Source organism: Hibiscus syriacus, unplaced genomic scaffold, assembly GCF_006381635.1.
Source record: "Hibiscus syriacus cultivar Baekdansim isolate YM2019G1 unplaced genomic scaffold, ASM638163v2 tig00110328_pilon, whole genome shotgun sequence".
NCBI lineage: Eukaryota > Viridiplantae > Streptophyta > Magnoliopsida > Malvales > Malvaceae > Hibiscus > Hibiscus syriacus.
The window spans coordinates 3,606,260-3,618,471 of NW_024062685.1; the positions used below are offsets into that span (position 1 = coordinate 3,606,260).

At 31.8% G+C, this 12,212-nt stretch overlaps 1 non-coding gene across 1 annotated transcript; it reads left to right on the forward strand.

Annotated features, from left to right (window-relative positions):
- Nucleotides 1–11,083: 11,083 nt before the first annotated feature.
- Nucleotides 11,084–11,168, forward strand: TRNAM-CAU. The gene is given in 2 exon segments: nt 11,084–11,121; nt 11,133–11,168. It is a non-coding gene; the product is annotated as a tRNA-Met (tRNA).
- Nucleotides 11,169–12,212: the final 1,044 nt, after the last annotated feature.

The following is a 12,212-nucleotide window of genomic DNA, read 5'->3' on the forward strand; positions in this document are numbered from 1 at the left end:
ACAACCACTTGTGGGGTTGGTGGTATGGTTACCCCCTCAGATGCACCTACTCCAGGTGTACTTGCCTGTTGTTGTAAACCAGACAACTTAGCCACAATTTGGTCGACTAAAGACTCTTGGCTTTTCGTTATGGAATCCAAAGTACTCTTACTATTCTGGGCCATTTTGTCCTCCAACTCTTTTTGTAGTTTTTCCATGTTCTCTTCGATCTTCTCGATTCTGGTTTTCATTTGTCTCTTCTTTGCTCGAGTATTGTGCGGGTGATACGTGTCTTGAGCTTCTGGAGGTAAACTTGGTGTCTAAGATATGTTCTGTTAGTTAATACGAATGCAAAAACATGGAAAATATAAAAGTAAACATGAAATATAAAATGCAAGGAATGCAATACATGATGTATGCAATTTGGAGGCATTGATCCAGAAAAGTGTCCATTATTATAAATAATCTTTATTCAGACAAAAATATTTTATCTTTAAATAGACATAAAAACAATCAAAGGTACATCCAGACTAAATCCTCTAGACCTTGAACAGTTTCTAGTAGGTTGACAAATCTTCTGTCTTCATCTGTCACTGGTTGAATGCCTTGTCGAACCACTCCAACTTCCATTGCCAGGCCGTGAAGATGACGGGCTGCCATCTGCACTTGATCCAGAAAATCTCGGATGACTACGTCTCTGGCCTTTACCCTTTGTTGTGCTTGCTCCCAATGGAAATGCCACTGTAAACCTTCATCGAAAGGTACTATCTGAAGCTCGTTCGCTTGTTTTTTGAACCCATATACAATAGTTTCTAACTCAGCTATTGTCTTGCCATCCTTTTCATGTTGCTTTTCTAGATCAGCCACCCGGATTCTCAAGTGTTGGTTCTGATGTTGACTGTCTGCTAAGCACATCTGAGCAATCTTCAACTGTTCCTTCCAACCTCTTTCATCCGACCCCTCGAACTTCCTTTTTAGACTGTGAGCTTCATTTTTCCAGTATTCAGAGGTTATTTTCAACTTGGAGTTATCATTGACTTTATCTTGATACCCTTTTCTCAAGTCTTCGAGCTCAAAACGGACTCTTTTTTGTTCTCTTTCCAGTTTGTCTGCTATATCTTTCTGAGAGTTGGCATCTAGCTTCCACTGATAACGTTCAGGTTCCACTGATAACATTCAGCTTCAAGTTCCTTTACCCTCTGCTTCAACTCATTGTTCACAGCTTCGAACTCTGCCCTGGCTATCTCAAGTTCTGAAGGGACAGACCTGAGATGTTCCTCAATGGTCCGGGTGTCCTCACAGTCTGGCACCGGGATATTATCATTCATTCTCAATCTTTGCCACTCCATATAATCCGGAGTAAGCATGCTTCTGGAAGCTACAACATCCATTCGGAATACTTTGTTCCATTAATCGGTTGTTTCCTTGATCATCTTCTTATAATTGTCACCGTGATACCCAAACTCTGATCTAGCTAGTCCGTATGTTGCTGGGACAAACTGATGTGCCACATACTGTCTAAGTACTAACAACGGAGCATACCCAACTGTACCCCAAAGTCCAAGTAAGGTCATAGTATCAGAATCCCCACACCAAAAAAGAACATCACCAAGGAACAACCAAGAGGCTCTCCAAGTAACATCCCGATCCTGAAGATGCGTGAAGGTCTTAATACATTTTTTCTTCGAGACGCATTCATGCCATTTCAAAGTAAGGAATTCACCTAAAGGTGAATAAGTGGTACTGAATCGACGATAAGCAACCCTGTTAGTCTTCCATAAGTGGATGTGAATCTAGACTTGAAGGAGCTGAGCACACCCAATGAACCTCCCTCCTCCAGTTCTTCTGCAATGGTTGAGAGACTGAAAGATTTCTGCTAAGATGGCCGGTACTGGATTGACTCTCTTCGGAAGTTGTTCAAACAGCTCTACCACAACAACATCAATGTATCCCAAAGTCTTCAGAAATATAATCAGACCATACAGACCCAGTGCAAACAGGTCTAGTTCCACTCATCAGGATGGTTCTTCATCAGTTGCTTGATATGAAGGCAAGCAATTCCTTCCTCACTGCCTTTACATCGAGCCCGGTCAGTTACCCATTTTTCGTCAACCCCGACAACCTTGGCCAGTGCATTTTTGAAAGGCTGACTTTTGATGTGTTTAATGTAAGCTCGCTCTAGTTTGATGCTTTCACAGTGCAACAGTGTAGTATACTCTTCAATGGTGGGCACCATGTCCTCCCGATTAAAAGTGAAGAAACTGTATCCCGGGTTCCAGAATTGAACCAAGGCTCTGATCAAGGGCTCATCAGTCTCAACATAAAGCAAAAGTGCGATGTCACCGTACCATTGGCTGAACTTCTGTTTCTGATCATTCTTCCAACTGTCCAAGATATCTCGAAGCTCTTGTACATCATTCTGCTTCAGGCTAATAGGGGAGTAGCTAACCATCTCTGACACATAACTTCTTTGAAGACTGTCTCCCTTTTCCTTTTGGGTTTTCTCGGACTATAGTCGTACCTTGGGGTTTTCAATCTCTTGTATTACAACACATTTATCCATTAATTCAGATTATTTTGTGTATAATAAATACCTTTTTAGGGATCAATGTCCTCTTGTTATGATGCAAATGCTAAAAAACAAACACAAAGGAAAAAAGTTAGTAAAATAATAAAAGTAAAAAAATGATGAAAGAAAGAACCAAAAGTAAAAGGAAAAAAAACATGGTTAGAGTAAAAAAAACCTGGGTTTTGGAATATGATTTCGGGGTAGGCTCTAAATCTCCATAGTCTCCCGGTTTAGGTTCTAAAAAACGGTACTCGAGTTCTCCTTGCTGGCGCCCCCTTTGGCTTACCAGACCCTTAGTCCTAAACCCATCACAGGCTTGTGTGGACTAAGTTAAACTCGAGAGGACACATTCCCTTATATCTATGCGGTGAATAAATTCACACGAAGACATAAGGTATATGAATCCCGAAGGCTATTTGCTAGGCTTGTGAGGTGATTAAATTCACACGAAGACGTGGCTTTCATCCCCACTTAAAATAGGGTTTGAAGCTCAGGTTTAGAGCCTTAAGTGAAAAAGAAGCTTTGAAGGCTGAAATCATTAGAAAACGATTAGTACAACTATTTACTTGAAAATATAATCAAAAGTAAGCAATAAGGATCGAAATGTTACCTTAAAATTTAAACTTACTCTTTTCATTAAAAAGACAACTGGAAATTACCTTAGCCTAACTCACTTACCTGTGTCCCCAGCGGAGTCGCCAAGCTGTCGGAACCGTCTTTCGGGTAGGCCCGGGAATTGGGCTTCGACTTGAAATAATGGGTTAGGAGTCGCCACCGATCATTTATTTTAAAGAAAATGGGTTGATCGAATACCTTATGTCTTACCTGATCTGCGTCTTACCAAAGATGTGTCGGATTTGGGAGTCGGTTACAGCCAAGGAAGGGTTAGCACCCTTGAACTGCCCTTTCAGTACTTCGTAGTTTTTTGTTGTCTTTAATTAAGAAAGTTGTAAATTTAAATTAAAAGGTGAAATATCGATCCAAATTACTTACCTCTAATAGTTTTGGAAGCGTACCCTTAGTAAATCAAGAGAAACGTTAGAAAAACAAAGGTGATGAAGATAAATTGAAAATAAAGAAAGTGAAATAAAGAAGAGAATAAATAAATCAATCAATCAATAATAAATAAAGACAAAAAGTAAACAACACAATTAACATGTAGATAGTGAAAATGAAAAGAATAAGACAAAATAGAATAAGATAAAAAAATAAAGGAAATAACAATAAAATGAATAAACAAAACGAAAAGAAAAGTCAAAAAAAGAAATAAAATATACATGTACATATTAACTTGTAAACTAAAAAACATTAGGAAATATATATATATATATGTATATAATATAAATAAAATAAATAAATAATCAAATAATAATAATACGTGTACATACATAAAAATAAAATATAAGAAAAAAACTAAAATAAAAAAATATAAAGGAATAATATAAACTATATAAATATTATAACGTAACATTAAAACATAAAAATAGGAAAGTAGAACTAAAATTAGAAAAAGGACTAAATTGTAAAAAAGGAAAATTGAGTGACAAAATAAAAGAAAATCAGGTTCAAAAATTGATTTCAGGATCGAAATGGAAGTTTTAAAAGTTGGAGAGTCCAAGAGCGCAATGTACCCTCTTTATTTCAGAAACACGCGGGTCATGCCATTGGGTCGGGTCGACACGCGAGTCGTAATAGGGTCATCGTGTCTCATATTTAACTAAAAAATCTGTTTTAATTTCTCATTCCTTTCTTCTTCTCACGAAAGCATCCCCTTTTAAAACTTTCTCTCATTTGTTCTTCGGTAATGAAGAACACAAGCCTGGATTTTACAGAACCCGGCGGTTGCACCGCAGGCAATTTTTTTAAAATCCCGAAAGCTTTTCTACCCCTCTTTTCAAAAAATAAAAACTTTTTTTTTAAGAAAAACATACGCCTCAGGGCTAGATCTGGGTTCGAAATTTCGAAACCCCCTCCCTTGGTCATAGGCGTTTCAAAGCGAAAATGGAGAAAAGAAGGAAAGCAAGTCACATGCAAGCGAGAATCGAAGCAATACAAGTAAAAAAATACATCTTTTATTTCTCTTTCGAAATGTTCTACAAGTGTTTGGACCCTCTTTGTGTTTGTTATTGTGAGCTTATGTGTGTTTGCCTCGTGGTAATCTCCTCCTAATATTCGTGTCCGTGAGTGTTCTAGTTACATGAGATTTATAGCCTAGGATTTTAGAGTTTGATTCCTATTAGAACTCTAACTCTGTTATTTGTTGGTGATGTCCCTTGCGTCGGAGATCTCGGGGCTGTTGGAGACGAGTCGTACAGCCGGGAAACTCGGAGAGGAAGGCAAGGGAAAGTCTCCTTGGCTGCTGCGGTGCTAGCTGGAATGAGTGATAGGATTAGGGTTGCAAAACCCTAACTAATTTGGGTTGAGGTTGGACTGGTTTGGGTGCTCCTACTGGGCCAAATGTAATTTTGGGCCTGATACAGAAATGAGACAAATGTAAAATGTATTAGTTTAATAAAATAATGATAATATTTATACTATATATACTATATAATATATAAATATATGTTTATTTTGGTCATAAAAAGTGTGTCTACATAAATATAAATAAAAATAAATGTATAAATATTTCAAATCATATGTGGTATGGGTTATTAATTTATCTATTTTTTTAAACGATTATGAAAGGACCAATTAATAAACACAATTATGGTATATATTTAGGTCTCCAATAGACCCACTTCTTCCACTATAAAGATCCAGATTGCAACTTCATGTTCAAGCACTAAGAGTATATATATGCTTTTATATATGAAATTTTATTCACAAATAAGAAAGGTTGTGTATAAGCAATGCGTTCATATATTTTGACACATGAATGATTTGTATTATATAGATTTTAACATATTTTTATCTATGTATTTAACGTATCCAATTTTATGATATTTAGGAATGTATTATTCCCACATGACGGCATGTTCTTAGACTTCACTAATCATAAGCTGTAATATGAGAAGAAAAAAACAACTCTGAAACATTGAAAGCAAAGAAAATATCAGCCAGGATCACACAATAATTTAATCAAAAAGTGGCGTCATAGAGGTGGATGTAAGATTTATGTTAGAGTGATAATTTTTAAAATTTTAAGAGAAAATCCGTTTATAAATTAAAAAAATATATTATTAATAAAATATCTAAAATATACGATAATTTAGAGTTTTTAGACTATAGTCATTTAAAAAATTGAGCTCAATAACCATATGTAAACGAGAGAGAAATGGGGCGGCAGCGTTGAAAACAAAATCTAAAATGTATTTGTAAAATTTATTAACCGTTTCATGGGTCAATCACAATAAACAAAGTTGGGGAAATTAAGCATATTGTTTTAGCTGTTAGTGGACGACCATTATAATTTATATTCTTCCTCCACGCGCATTTCCCAACTGGAAACTTGTATGTTCCTTTGTAGACCCAGCCCTGGGTTTACAAACACAATTCGTTTCCCAAAAAAGTATATAATTAAATATAAATACATTTTAAATTTTATTAAATATAAATTATTAATATATTTTAATTTATATAGAATATATCAACAACGTTAGTAATACTAATAGAACTGAAACTCGACTAATTCTTTCGTATCAATATCTAAAATGATGAGTTTTAACTTCAAAGTTAAATTTATTTTTTAAATAATTGAAATTAAATATGAAGAATAAAATTCATTTTTTTGTATATTGTTGCCACTTGGCAGCAGTGAACAATTTAACAGCTGTCAGAAATGTGGGTTTGATGAAAACTTTACAACTTGAACCGGCAATTCTCCCACATGAGGTCGAATCACTGTTTCACAACTTGAACCGACCAGTGTTTAGACATTATTTTATAATAATTGAATAAAATCTTAATTTAAATTAAATTTTATTATACATACAACATAGAGGAAAGGTAATTTTTATATGAAAAGAGAGAGAGATATATTTTGTTTTATTTAATAGGATCGTAGAAGTTATATTTAAATTTTTATTAAATATGGATTAAAGCGTATACAATAATTTTTAGTTTTTATTTATAGATGATGTAAAAGTATGAAAATATGAATACATTTTTATAATAATGTCAAATATCATTTAAAGTATGAGTGTTAAATTTCGTGTTATCCAAATTCTATCTTTTATAAGGCTTGGTTGATTGCAAGGTGTACCCATTCAATACTCTACCCCTCCTAAAACGGCATTGAAACGCCTAACGATATTGGGTACTTTGAAACCCTAAATTGCCTTCAATTTTTTCCTAAATATATTGTATTTTTTCAAGTCTCTTTCACTAGTTTAAAAATATTTATCCTTATATTATAAAACGCAAATAAAAAGTAGAATTCAATGTAATTTGAATAAATTATAATTTTTTAAATTTTTTACATCGATAAAAAAAATCGAACGAGAGTCGAATTCCTTCATCTCCACTAGACTTGAGTTATGTTGGTTAATTCCTCGTTACAAATGGGTTAAGTAAGCCAACATGTTTTGCTGCAACTTGTAATAGCAATGCTAGCCAAGGACAGACGTAAGATTTTAAGTTTGGAGAAAGAATTTGAAATTCAGGGGACGAAAACAGATTTTTTTATAGAAAAAATCTAAAATATATAGTAATTTTAGATTTTTAGAGGAGGCGACCGTCCCACCCGCTCCTGCCTAGGTCGATACCTGATGATGGCTATCCAAAACTGAAATGCTAAGTGATCTCCTTAACAAAATGGAGCTTTGCCGGTGGGATCGTTGGCAAATTGGCAACTGTTGGAAGTTTATGCCATGGAATGCATTCATTGAGGTCCTCCAAATCTCCTGCATCATGGTTATTATTGTTATTAAGGCTGAAAAGGGGGAAAATGGAGAACCGATTCAAAGTGTAGTTTGATATATATAAAGTTTAATTTACTTCTTTTCATTTTAATTTTAAAATTATTAGATATAATTTTTATTTGATTTTTGTTGGTACTCAAAATCCTAAATTGAGAAAATATATATATATATATATACATTCTCAATTATAAATTATAAACCCTAAAATTTTAAATAATTATAAACCCCAAATTCTAATCCTAAATTGATACTATAAATTTTAAATGTAAGTCCTGATTTTCAAATCCTAAAATCTTAAATGCTAAATTTTAAATAAAACATAAACCCCAAATTCTAATCCTAAACTGATACCCTAAATCTTAAAGATAAATCCTGATTTTCAAAGCCTAAAACCCGAAATCTTAAATAAAAACGCATAACATTAAAAATTTAAAATAGACATATTTATATAAATTTTAGTTTACACAAACTATATATAGTATGGTTTTTTTATCTTTATATGTCAATAAATTGTTCTATATGTTTTTTGACATGTTTGTGTATTGTCATCACATTTATATAATTTTTATATTGGAAAATAATTATTTTTAAGTATTTATACTGCATTTAAAGTGACGTCATATCATAATTTAAAATGTTGTGGTTCGGCCGTCAAAGTTTTGGGTTTCTACTTTGTAAAACTTGGGCAGAGTTTGGTCAAATATAGGCTTCATGAATATTTTTTGTGTGGGCCTAAACTAGACATTTGAAACGTAGGTTAAGCTTGAACTATTTATCTATACTTAAGGTATATTTGTTTGGCTGTAATTGGTTTTCTGAAAAATGAATTACAGCAATTTAAATTACTGAAATTTGAATTATTGAAAAATGAATTACTGGAATTTGAATTCTGGAAAATGAATTACATTTCTGGAAAACGTTTTCCAGAAAATGTTTTTCGTAAAATGAATTATATTTTTCTGAAAAAACAAATGGAAAACGTTTTATGATGTTTGAAAGATGTTATTTAAACTTTTTTCCACTAGTTGATGAGTTTTTTTTAAAATTATTTATTACAAATATTAAATACAATAAATAATATTATTTATCATAAAACTTAATATTATTATTTTAAAATATTAAAATAATTTATTTATTATTAAATATGATTTATTATAATTTTATTAATAAAAATATTAATATTGGTATATTTTAGTGAAATAAAAATATTATAAATTATATTAATTATTTATTAAAGTAACAGTGTTATATTATATTTTAAAAATATTAATTAGTATATTTTAAATATCTTTGTTAAAATATTATTAGATTATTATATTAATATTAAATATATAAATAATATTATTCATTATTAAATATATAAAAAATTTATTATATATTTATTAAAATAAAAAATATATATCTTATATTATTATAATATAATTGATTATTTTATTATAATATTAAAAATAATATAATTATTATAAATATTAATAAATATATTTTAAATATTTTAATAATTAATATTTTGATGAAAATGATATTAAAATATTTTATTAATATTAAATTCACAAAATAAAATTATTTTGAATATTTATTCTTTGAAGTGAAAAGTTCAGAAAATGATTTACGGAAAATTAGACCGTAAGTCATTTTCCAGAAAATCAAACTGTAAGTCATTTTCAAAAAAACGCAAAGGAAATTCTGTTGACCAGGAAAATGAATTACGTTAACTAACCAGTTTTCCTCCAACCAAACACCGGAACATATTTTCTGAAAAATGAATTATGTGAAACAAACACGGGAAATCATTTTCCGGAAAACGAATTAAAACAAACACGAGAAAATATTTTCCGAAAAACGAATTACATGAAACAAACACGGGATTTCGAGGAAAATCAATTCCGTAATTCATTTTACGGCAAACAAACATACTCTTGGTATTAAAAATATGATTGAATTGGTGTGATTAGTTAGTCAAGTATTATCTTGATTGAATAAAGATAAATAAATAAAATTTTAAGATAAAAATACTGTTGAAATTGCCAATACATCCTCAAATGTTTTTATATGATTTTATTGGAAAAAAAACAAAAGATACTCTCTTCGCCCCTTAAAACATTTTCTTTATTAACTTTTAAAAAGTTAAAAACTTTTAAACTTTGAATTTGATTATTTTAAATATTTTAAACAATTAAATTGTATAAAATATATATTTAAAAAATAATTTTTAAAATATATATTATATATATTTTTATCAATAATAAATTTTATTAAATAATAATTAATCATAGCTTAAAAAAATAACCAAAAAATCAATAATGGACATTTTTATGGGACAAAGAGAGTATAATAGAATATATTATTCTCTTGACATCGATGAAAAAATATTTCATACTAAAAAGATATTTATAAAAATTTATTTAATCAATATTTATAAATGAAATAATAATAAATTACATTCACGACCAACATGATCTGCATCCCGAGGAATAAATCACATATACTTGACTAACAACCAATTGGCCTAATGGAATTAGGTATTAAATTCTTTAAGCAAGGTTAAGGATTCGAACCTCAACGTTTGCAAATAGAGAAAATTGGGCTGGGAGGGTCACCCTCACTGTTGCAGTACCCAATCTGGATTAATCGATTAATAGATTGAATACTGGTGATTAATTAAAAAAATCATATACATTTGTTACCATACAGCCTTTTAGAGCATGTTCCATTTTAAAGGCTTAATTAAAAAAAATGAGTGTCCAAATTATATCACTTTTTCTAAATAGTCATCCAAACTTTTTTTATTCATCTAGGTGCCTAACGTTACAAACGTTATCACTTTATGTGTCTCGGTCATAACGGTCATTAAAAATCTTCGTTAAGTGGCATTTGACATGTTTTGATAATTTAAAAAATATTATATTTATAAAAAAACCCCTAATTTATCTCAAATTACGAAAAATCCCAAACTCCTAACTTTAACCCTAACCTTACCTCATTTTCGACCACCGCCATTGACTTTGTATTTGCCATCTTCGTAGTTAGACGACATCGTCCTTGCTGTGGAGTCGCAATTTTAAGTTTGTTATGGTAGTTTTGTTTATTGTGATTTAGGGTTCATCGATTGTTGTTATGGTGATTGTTCGTCGAATAATTGGTCACCGATGGAGGTGAGGTAGAGTGGAGGTTCAATCTACGACAACGGTAGTGATAGCGACAGGCATGAGTATAGTGATTAAATTTAGGATTTTCAAAGTGAGGTAGGTTTTTAAGATTTTTAAAAAATTTAGGCTTTTTTATATAAAAAAAAATTACAATTGCAAGTTTTTTAAAAATAAAATTTTTAAAATTACCTGAACACGCCACGTGTCACTTAACAGTGGAATTTAATGTCTGTTATGGGCCAGACACCTAAAACAATAATATTATAACGTTAGACACCTAGATAAATAAATAAAAAAATTAAACACCTATTTAAAAAAAATGATATAATTTGGTCACTTATTTTCTAATTAAGCCCATTTTAAACCAAAGGAAATTATTTTTGCCAAGGACAGTAATTAACTCCAGGCATCTTGAATTTCATAGAGGACCCATTAATCAACTCAAATCCCGACACATTAATTTTGTAGAACTTTTAGGTAGTTCACTACAAATAAGGTTTTATATGTTTTACTTTAAACTGTGAGGCACAGGGGTGGTGGCTCAGTTGGCTAGCGCGTAGGTCTCATAGCTTGTGAGTTATCCTGAGGTCGAGAGTTCGAGCCTCTCTCACCCCAATATGTTTTTTCCCTTTTTATTGTTGCATGTTGTAAGGACCTTAATCTTTTATATCATACTAACCTTTTGAGCGATCCTGAGCTCGAAAGTTGAGCCTCTCTCACCTCAATGTATATTTTATTTTCCCTGCTGTTGAGAAGCATTCAAGCAGAACGTTATCCGCATGGGTCGATTGCTCCATTCCATCAAAACCAGCTCTCAATTTATTATGAATGCAATCTGTACTATTCCATTTGAAATTGCTTTTAATTTGCTGAAAGTTCTTTGAAGGAGCTAGGTGGCAGCTTCCTATTGATTGTTTGGGTTAATTTGCATTTATGGTTATTGTCAAGTTTTCTAATGCCAAAGGTGTCGTCGGTTTTGATTCTCTGCAAGTCGCTTCTTCTGGGTGGTTCTTGGTTTTGTCTCTGATGTAGTTCGGTATTAGTTGCTTGGTTGTGTTTTCTGTTGATTTGATCTTTGCGTACTGCTGAGTCTTGTGTCCATCGATGTTATGCTCGAGTCTTGGTGAAGGGGTTGGAGTGTTTGCTAAGTTGTCTATTTTTGTGCTATTGGCTCTCGGCGTTTCGTCTCGGGTCTGTTATCACCTTGGTTGTCCCAGGTGGTTTTGGTTCTTTGGTGAAGTTGATGATCTCGCTTTATCAAAGCTTGGACTCACAGTGTGCTTTCAATCTGTTCCATTTTGTGACTCGCACAAATTCAAGTAATGGTTTGGCAGGAGTTTCTTCCAAGTTTTTTGTAGCAGTTAGTGGATAGGTGAGCAATCAATTTGGACTATCGTGTTCTTGGGTGCATTTTTTGTATTAGGAGTGATGGTGCTAGGTTGAGATGTTAATTGATTTGTTGATTTTGTTGTTTCGTGTTGATTTTTTAATAAGACATTCTCCTTTGACTTACTCTCTAGCTTTTTTAATAAAAATTATACTTGTGGAGCCAAATATATATGTGTGGTTGTATGCAAATTATAAGTTTTTGGAGTCAACAAAAATCAATCTCGGTGGTAAATGAATTGTTGTTATTCATTTATGTTTCGGGTTTGAACA